The sequence below is a fragment of the Mustela putorius genome, unplaced genomic scaffold (genome assembly GCF_011764305.1).
Source record: "Mustela putorius furo isolate JIRA1106 unplaced genomic scaffold, ASM1176430v1.1 tig00000480_pilon_pilon_pilon, whole genome shotgun sequence".
NCBI classification, from domain to species: Eukaryota; Metazoa; Chordata; class Mammalia; order Carnivora; family Mustelidae; genus Mustela; species Mustela putorius.
This window is the reverse complement of record NW_025421397.1, coordinates 6,771,702-6,782,035: the sequence shown is the minus strand read 5'-3', so window position 1 is coordinate 6,782,035 and position 10,334 is coordinate 6,771,702. Positions and strand designations below refer to the sequence as shown.

Here is a 10,334-nt window from a genome sequence, read left to right as displayed (position 1 = left end):
CATATAATATGATATACTACATCAGTAGAACAAAAGATGAAAATCACATGATCTTCTCATAGATGCAAACAAATCATTTGACAAACTTAAAGACTCTTTCATAATAAAAACACTCACCAAACTGGAATGAAAAGAAATGATCTTAATCTAATAAAGACTATATGACAAGCCCACAAAAATTGAGAGTTTTTCCTCAGACAACAGGAATAAGGTAAGAATACCTACTTCACCACTTTTATTAAACACAGCACTGGAAGAGGTCAACTAGGAAAAAGGTGGAGTAGGAGCCCTCTAACTTTACCTCATCCCATGGGTATAACTAGATAATAACTATATCAGCATAAATAAGCTAGGAAATAACTTGAAGGTTGGCAGAACAAACTCCACAGCAAAAGGCAAGGAAGAGGCCATGTCGAAGAAGGTAGACCATGGTTATCCACAATTGGGGAAGGAGTCAGCAGTATGGAGAAGGGCAGAAAATAGACTTTCATACCAGAGAGCCCTTGAACGGGAAAGACAAATCTCTGTAATGTTTGCCTTGGAACGTGAGGGTCTGGATTTCATGAGTTCTTAAAACCAGCAGGATTTAAAGCCTGGAATTTTAGAAATCAGTGAGTTGGTCTCTGGGAGAGCCCAGAGGGCATTAAGAAGTGGAGTTCCTGCACTTAGAGAGACAAACAACAAACAGCTTCTGCATATACAACATAGAAATAGCAATTTGAAAAACACTGGGAGCAGATAGGAGGAAGAATGACTTGCTCACTTCAGAGCATAGCCTGGAGAGACAGGGGTCTTGGGGATACCCATCCAGGAACAAAGGAGCTAGCAAGTGCCATTCTCCCTCCACCCTCCAGCAACTTGGAACTAAAATGGGACCCATACTCCTCACCTAACTTGCTTGCACCAAGCTGAAACCACCCTCCCCAGTCACGGGTATCTGAGACCCAGCACTGCAGGCCCCAAAGACAAGCACAAATCCTGCCAACAACTCATCACCTGACTCATGTATTTTGCAGGACCTCAGTTCTGAAAGTGGTAGGTGTAGGTCTCCCTTTGTAAGCAAACCAATGCACACATTGCTATCCACAATAGGCAAAGAAACTCAGCAGATAGCTGGACCAAAGGAAAAGAAGGCCAAGACTCAAGAGAAGAGCACATACCACACCACACATGGGAGACACTCCCAGAAGTGCCAAGTCTTGGGGAACAGGGGACACTGCACTGAAAGGCACTACAGGACCTCTTCTTCATAAGATCATTATTGTGAAGAGCAAAAAAAGTAGCTGAATTTCATAACACAGAGAAACAGAGGAAGTCAGACAAAATGAGGAGACAAAAACATCTCCCAAGTGAAAGAGCAGGCCCAAACCACAGTAAGAGAAGAAAGTAAAATGGATACAGGTAGTATGCCTGATAGAGAACTTTAAGTAATGATCAAAAAGACACTGAACTAGGTGGCTCAGAGGGTTAAGTCTCTGCCTTCAGCTCAGGTCATGGTCTCAGTGTCCTGGGATCAAGCCCCACATTGGGACCTCTACTCAGCAGGGATCCTACTTCCTCTCTCTCTACCTCACTCTTTGCCTAGTTGTGATCTCTATCTCTGTAAAATAAATACATAAAATCTTAAAAAAAAAAGATATTGGACTAGAGAAAAGAGTGGAAGACATCAGTGAGACCCTTAACAGAGATGAAAAGAACCAATCAGAGATCAATAACACAATAAATGAAATAAAAAATCCACTTGACAGAATAAATAGCAAGCTCAGAAGGACAAATTAACAGACTGAAAGAGTAATGACCAAAGGGGAGGAAATAAGATTAAGGAAATTGATAATAGCCTTAGGGAACCAAATGACTCTGTCATGGGTAATAATATTTACATTATAGGAATCTCAGAAGAAGGGAAAAGGGCCAGAAAATTTATTTGAAGAAGTTATATCTGAAAACTTCCTTAATTTGAGAAAAGAAACAGAGATCCAGATCCAGGATACAGACAAATCCCCCCTGTCAAAATTCAGCCCAAGGAAGTCCACACTGAGACACATAGTGATTAAAATAAAGCAGCAAAAGAAGACAGTTACATACAAGGAAAACCCCATATGGCTATCAGCAGATTTTTCAGCAGAAACTTTGTAGGCCATAAGAAAGTGGCATCATGGGGTGCCTGGGTGGCTCAGTGATGCCTCTGCCTTTGGCTTGGGTCATGATCTCAGGATCCTGGGATCGAGCCCCAAGTCGGGCTCTCTGCTCAGCAGGGAGCCTGCTTTCTCCCTTCTCTCTCTCTGCCTGCCTCTCTGCCTACTTGTGATCTCTCCCTCTCTCTCTGTCAAATAAATGAATAAAATCTTAAAAAAAAAAAAAAAAGAAAGTGGCATCATATAGTCAAAGTGCTGAAAGGGAAAAATCTGCAGGCAATAATACTCCACCCAGAAAGGCTATCTTCAGAATAGAAGGAGAGATAAAGAGTTTATCAGACAAACAATAACTAAAGGAGTTCATGATCACCAAACCCGTCCTACAAGAAATACTAAAGGGGACTTTAAGTGGAAAGAAAGACCATAAGTGAGAGTATGAAAATAAAAAAATTAAAAAAAAAGTAAAATAAATATTTTGGTAAAAATATTAATCAAGGGATTCATGTAATAAAAGGATGTAAAATGTGACACCATATATCTAAAATGTGGAAGGGAGAGGAGTAAAGAATGGGTCTAAACCTAAGTGACCATCAACTTAATGTAGACTGCTATGTGCAAAAGACATTATGTACAAACCTAATGGTAACCACAAGTCAAAAACCAACAATATATATACAAAAGAATCAAAGTACATCACTGAAGAAAGCCAACAAACCATTAAAGAGAGCAAATGAAGAGAGGATCAGAGAAAATCTATAGAAGAAACACAAAACAATTAGCAAGATGGGAATAAATACATATCTATCATAATTACTTTGAATGTAAATGAACTACATTCTCCAATCAAAAGAGATAGGGTGACAGAGTGTATAAAAAACAAAAACAAGACCCATTTACATGCTGTAAGAGACTCATTTCAGACCAAAAGACTCATGCAGATTGAAAGTGAGAGGGTGGGGAAACATGTATCATGCAAATGGATGCCGAAAGAAAGTTGGGGTAGCAGTAGTTATATTGGACAAAACAGACTGTAAAAAAAGACTCTAATAAGAGACAAAGAAGGACTCTACATAATAATAAAGGGAACAATACAATAAGAAGTTATAACAATTGTAAATATGTATGCACCCAAAATGGGAATACCCAAATATATAAAAAGTTAATAACAAACAAAATAAATTATTGACAGTAATATGATAATAGTAGGTGACTTTTAATAGCTCACTTACATCAATGAACAGATACCCCAAACAGAAAAACAAGGAAATAGTGGTTTTGAACACACTGGACCACATGGATTTAACAGATGTATTCAGAACATTTCATCCTAAGACCACAGAATACACATTCTTTTCAAGTGCACACAGAACAGTTTCCAGAACAAATCACATATTAGGCCACAAAACATGGCTCAACAAATTAAAAAAGACTGATATCATAGCATGCATCTTTTCTGACTACAATGCTATGAAATTATGAATCAACCACAAGAAAACATCTGGAAAGAGCACAGACACTTGGATGTTATTTGAATGGGTCAGCCAAGAAATCAAAGAAATAAAAAATTACATGGAAACAACGCAAATGAAAACATGGTGGTCCAAAATCTTTGAGATGCAGCAAAGTTTTTTTGTTTGTTTGTTTTGTTTTGTTTATAGCAACACAGGCCTATCTCAAGAGGCAAAACAAAACAAAACAAAAAAATAAATAAACAAACAAAAAAACTCAAATAAATAACTTATCCGTGCACCTAAAGGAGCTATAAAAAGAACAACAAACAAAAATCAAACCTAGAAAAAGGAAGGAACCTATGCAGGGAATGATCCCAATCTTTTGATACCGGTTGAGTCCTGATTTAGGACCGAGGATGTGATCTATTCTGGAGAATGTTCCATGTGCACTAGAGAAGAATGTGTATTCTGTTGCTTTGGGACGAAATGTTCTGAATATATCTGTGATGTCCATCTGGTCCAGTGTGTCGTTTAAGGCCTTTATTTCCTTGCTGATCTTTTGCTTGGATGATCTGTCCATTTCAGTGAGGGGGGTGTTAAAGTCCCCTACTATTATTGTATTATTGTTGATGTGTTTCTTTGATTTTGTTATTAATTGGTTTATATAGTTGGCTGCTCCCACGTTGGGGGCATAGATATTTAAAATTGTTAAATCTTCTTGTTGGACACACCCTTTGAGTATGATATAGTGTCCTTCCTCATCTCTTATTATAGTCTTTGGCTTAAAATCTAATTGATCTGATATAAGGATTGCCACTCCTGCTTTCTTCTGATGTCCATTAGCATGGTAAATTCTTTTCCACCCCCTCACTTTAAATCTGGAGGTGTCTTCGGGCTTAAAATGAGTTTCTTGGAGGCAACATATAGATGGGTTTTGTTTTTTTATCCATTTTGATACCCTGTGTCTTTTGACAGGGGCATTTAGCCCATTAACATTCAGGGTGACTATTGAGAGATATGAATTTAGTGCCATTGTATTGTCTGTAAGGTGACTGTTACTGTGGAAAGAACCTAGATGTCCACCAACAGATGAATGGATCAAGAAGATGTGGTATATATACACAATGGAATATATGCAGCCATCAAAAGAAATGAAATCTTGCCATTTGCGACAACATGGATGGAACTAGAGCGTATCATGCTTAGCGAAATAAGTCAAGCGAAGAAAGACAACTATCATATGATCTCCCTGATATGAGGAAGTGGTGATGCAACATGGGGGCTTAAGTGGGTATGAGAAGAATAAATGAAAGAAGATGGGATTGGGAGGGAGACAAAACATAAGTGACTCTTAATCTCACAAAACAAAGTGAGGGTTGCTGGGGGGAGGGGGTTTGGGAGAAGGGGGTGGGATTATGGACATTGGGGAGGGTATGTGCTTTGGTGAGTGCTGTGAAGTGTGTAAACCTGGTGATTCACAGACCTGAACCCCTGGGGATAAAAATTTATGTTTATAAAAAATTATTAAAAAAAAAATATATATATATATATAAAAGGAAGGAACCAATAAAATCTAATGCAGAAATAAATGATACACAAAAGTAAAACAAACAAACAAAAGACAAAGCAAAATAAAAACAATAAATCAATCAGGATCTGGCTCTTTGAAAAATTCAACAAAATTGATAAACCTCTAGCAAGACTCATTAAAAGGGAGAGAGAGAGAGAACTCAAACAAAATTACTAATGAAAGAGAAGAAATGACAACCAATACCACACAAAAATACAAACAATTTTAACAGAATATTATGAAAACCTATATGTCAATAAATTGGACAGTTTAGAAGAAATGGATATTTCCCTTAAAAATATAATCTACCTAAACTAAAGCAGGAAAAAATAGAAAATTTGAACAGATCAATCATCAGCAATGAAATTGAATAGGTAATCAAAAAACTCCCAATGAACAGAAGTCCAGTATCAGATGGCTTCACAGACAAATTCTAACAAGCAATTAAAGAATTAATTCTTCTTAAATGATCCCAAAACATACAAGAGGAAGGAAAGGCTTGCAAATTCATTTTATGGGTCTGGTATTGCCCTGCTACCAATACCAGGTAGAGATACTACAAAAAACAAACAAAAAACTACAGGCCAATGTCTCATGAATATAAATTCAAAAGTCCTCAAGAAAATATTAGCAAACTGAATGCAACAGTATATTAAAAAAAAATCATACACCACAACACATGGGATTTATTCCCAGGGTGCAAGGGTACTTTAATATTCACACAACAATCAATGTGATTCATCACTTCAAGAAGAGAAAGGATAAAAACCATATGATCATATCAACAGGTGCAGAGAAGCATTTGACTAAATACAACATCCATTCATGAAAAATCCTCTGCAAAGTAGGTTTTAAAGGGAACATATCTCAATATAATAAAGGCCATATATCAAAAAGCCACAGCCAACATCATACTCAATGGTCAAAAAATGGAGAACTTTTCCCCTAAGGTCAGGAACAAGATAAGGATGTCCACTTTCACCATTTTTATTCAAAATAGTACTGGAAGTCCTAGCCACAGCAATCAGACAACCCAAAGAAATAAAAGCATCCAAATTGGTAAGGAAGAAATAACGCTATCACTATTTACAAATGACATGATACTATTTAAAGAAAACACTGAAGACTCCACCAAAAAAGTACTAAACTAACAAACGGATTCAACAAAGTCAAAGGATACAAAATCAATATACAGGAATCTGTCCCATTTCTATATGCTATTAATAAAGCAGTAGAAAATGAAATTAAGAAAACAATCCCATTCACAGTTGCACCAAAACAATAAAATATCTAGGAGTAAACTTAACGAAAAGTAAAAGACCTATACTCTGAAAACCATAAAGCACCGATGACAGAAATTCAAGACAACACAAAAAAATAGAAAGACATTTCATTCTTATAGGTTGGAAGAACAGATATCATTACAATATCTATACTACCCAAAGCAATCTACAGATTTAGTGCAATTCCTATCAAAATACCAACAACACTTATCACAGAATCAGAACAAATAATCCTAAAATTTGTAGGGAACCACAATAGACCTTGAGTAGTCAAACTTACGTTGAAAAAGAAAAACAAAACTGAAGGTATTGTAATTCCAGATTTCAAGTTATATTTTAAAGAAGTATTGATTAAAACAATATGGTACTGGCATAAAAATAGGCATACACATTAGTGGAATAGAAAAGACATTCTGGAAATAAACTGACAATTATATAGTCAATTATATAGACAATTTGACAAAAGAAGAATTAATATGCAGTGGGGAAATCTCTTCAACAAATGGTGCTGGGAAAAATGGACACCTGTATACAAAAGAATGAAACTGGGCCCCTTTCTTTTATCATACATAAAATAAACTCAACATGGATGAAAGACATAAATGTGAGACCTGAAACTATAAAAGTCCTAGAAGAGAGCACAGGCAGTAGGCTCTCTGACACTGGCCATAGGAATATTTTTCTAGATATGTCTCCCAAAGCAAGGGAAACAAAAGCAAAAATAAGCTATTAGGACTGCACAAAAACAAAAAGTTTTTGCATAGAGAAGGAAACAATCAACAAAACTAAAAGGAGACCTCTGGAATGGGAAAAGTTATTTGCAAATGACAAATCCAATAAAGGGTTAGTATCCATAGTATACAAAGAACCGATAGAACTCAATATCCAAAAAAACCAATAATCCAATTAAAAGACAGGCAGAAGACACAGACATTTCTTCAAAGAAGACATCCAAGGGGCCAAGAGATACACGAAAAGATGATCAACATCATTCATCGCCAGGGAAATGCAAATCAAACCCACAATGAGATGTCACCTCACACCTATCAGAATGACTAAAATTAAAAGCACAAGAAACAATCAATGTTGGCAACAATGTAGACAAAAGGAACCCTCATACACTGTTGGTGGGAATGTAAATTGGTACAACCATTGTGGAAAAGAGTATGGATCTTCCTCAAAAAATTAAAAATAGAACTACCCTTTGGACCAGAAATGGCACTACTGGGCATTTATCTCCAAAATATAGAAATACTAATTCAAAGGGATACAGGTACACCTATGTTTATTGCATCATTATTTACAATAGCCAAACTTTGAGAACAGCTCAGGCGTCCATCTGTTGATGAATGGCTAAAGAAGAGGTTATATATATGCATCACATATATAATATATATATATTTCGTATATATTTGTGAATATGTATTCATATGTATATACCACAGAATATGTATAAATATATATTCCTATATTTACACATAAAAATATAATTCAAGCATAAAAAAAAAAGAATGAAATCTTGCCATTTACAACATCATGGATAGAAATAGAAAGTATAATGTTTAGGTAAATAAGGTCCGTCAGAGAAAGACAAACACCATGTTCTCTCATTCATATGTAGAATTTAAGTAACAAAACAAAGGAGTAAAGGACAAGAAAAGAAAGACAAACCAAGAAATAGGCTCTCAACTATAGAGAACAAACTGATGGTTACCAGAGGGGAGGTGGGTGGGAGGATGGAGTAGATAGGGCATGGGGGTTGGGTCAGAGGGAGAAGCAGACTCCTCACAGAGTAGGGAACCCAAAGTGGGACTCAATCCCAGGACTCCAGGATCATGACCTGGGCTGAAGGCAGTTGCTTAACCAACTGAGCCACCCAGGTGTCTGAGGCATAGGGCTTAAAGAATATACTTGTCATGATGAAAAATAAATGAAAAATTTAAAAACTAAACTAAAATAAAATAAAGCAAAACACCTAGCACTGGAAATCCTAGCCAGAGCAATTAATTAGTCTAGGAAAACAAAAGACATCCAAATCAGAAAGGAAGACTAAAATGGTCTCTGTTCACAGATGACATGAACTAATACATAGAAAACCATGAAGAGTCCACAAAAGGAACAGTTTGAACTAATAAACCTATTCAGTAAAGTCAAAGGATACAAAATAAAGATACAGAAATAATTTGCATACTTCTACATTAATAATGAATCATCTAACAAAATGAACTAAGAAAACAATCTCATTTCTTACCCTGCAGTCTGGAGCCTAAGCCAGCCTTCTCAGCCTATAAAATCCCACACAGGCTCCAGGCATGGCCAGTCTGTGCATGAATGAGTGGAGCCCTGCATAAATGAGAATTTCATCTCCAGAACCTCTGCCACCACGGAGGACACTGTGATGAGCATCAGAATTATCCAAAACCGTTTCACTGAAATCTCGGCTGGCTACTGCTCTGTAGAATTCAGAGAGTTGGGTGTAACCAAGTAGTGTTTTCACAAAGTTAATGGGAAACCTTTTCTAGTACCCACACTTTTACTTAGCTTATAGCTGCACTAAGCTGGCACACCTGGGCTCGTAGAACCATAGAGCTGGCAAGCCCTTAATGGTCATCTGTGCAACCCCTCATTTTATACGGGAGAAAAAGGTGGCTTAGAGAAAAGAAGATGCTTTGTCTAAGGCAAAACATTTTAAACTGAGCTATGCCACTTATAGGAAACAACCAGATAACAGCCTTGAGTATTCCTTCTTTGCGGGGGACCTGACCCCAGATGTGGATGATGATGTGCTATATGAATTCTTCATCAAAGTTTACCCCTCCTATTAGGGAGGCAAGGTGATTTTGCCTCCAAACAGCTGTGTCTAAAGACTATGGTTTTGTGAAAACCACAGATGAACTGGAACAGAAGTGAGCCTTGACTGACTGCCAAGGAACAGTCGTCCTGGAGCCTAAACCAGTGCAGCTGAGCATGGCAATCCTCAAAGCAAGCCAAATGATGTCAGTGGAGTATAGTCAGATTTACAGTTACAGCTGCAATCACTATTACCAGTAATGCAAGAACTGTTATAGTTACCAGAATACAAGCAGCTACAGCTATGGCTATACCTAGTATGGTTATACCCAGAGCACTGTGTAGGGATATCAAGAAGTTAGGGATTACACATTGGAAGACCCCATGCTACATCTGGATGTGATTGAGGCCAACAAGGAGTTCATGGAGGAAAGACCTGTAGGATGCACTGATGGCTGTCACTGGCAACTCCTGGACATAGTATCATCAGAGACCCTACCATGATGTAGCCAGGACAAAGGACAAGCCAAAAATGGACTGTGTGAGGGAGATGAATGACTCCTTTTTAAGAATAATGACAACAAAATATTGGAAGAACTTTTACCTTTTTGAAAGTGTTTTGCAAGCTTTTAGTAACTGACAATTCTGAGATTTTGACAATTCCTGCAACACTGCTGCTGTCATTTGACAGTGAGACACTTGAGTTTAAAAACCAAGGGACCAGCTCATACTGTTGAAGAAGTTTCAAAAGAAGGAAGGAAGGAAGAAAGGATGGAGGGAAAGAAGCAAGGGAGGAAGGAAAAAAGAAATCCCATTTATGATCGAATCAAAAAGAATAAAATACTTAGGGATAAACAACCAAGGAGCCAAAGGGCATGCAAACTGAAAACTACCAAACACGCTGAAAATAATTTTTAAAAGACACAGATAAATGGAAAGGTATCTTGTATTCATGAATTGGAAGATTTACTATTATTAAAATGTCTATACTACCCAAAACAATATACAGATTCAATGCAATCTTTATCATGATTTCAATGGCATTTTTCACAAAAAAAGAAAAAAAAATCCTAAAATTCATATGGAACTAAAAAGGACTCTGAAT

At 36.9% G+C, this 10,334-nt stretch overlaps 1 pseudogene; it reads left to right on the top strand.

The window, feature by feature from the left end:
- The first annotated feature begins 409 nt into the window (after positions 1–409).
- Positions 410–9,733, top strand: LOC101671298 (annotated as a pseudogene).
- Positions 9,734–10,334: the final 601 nt, after the last annotated feature.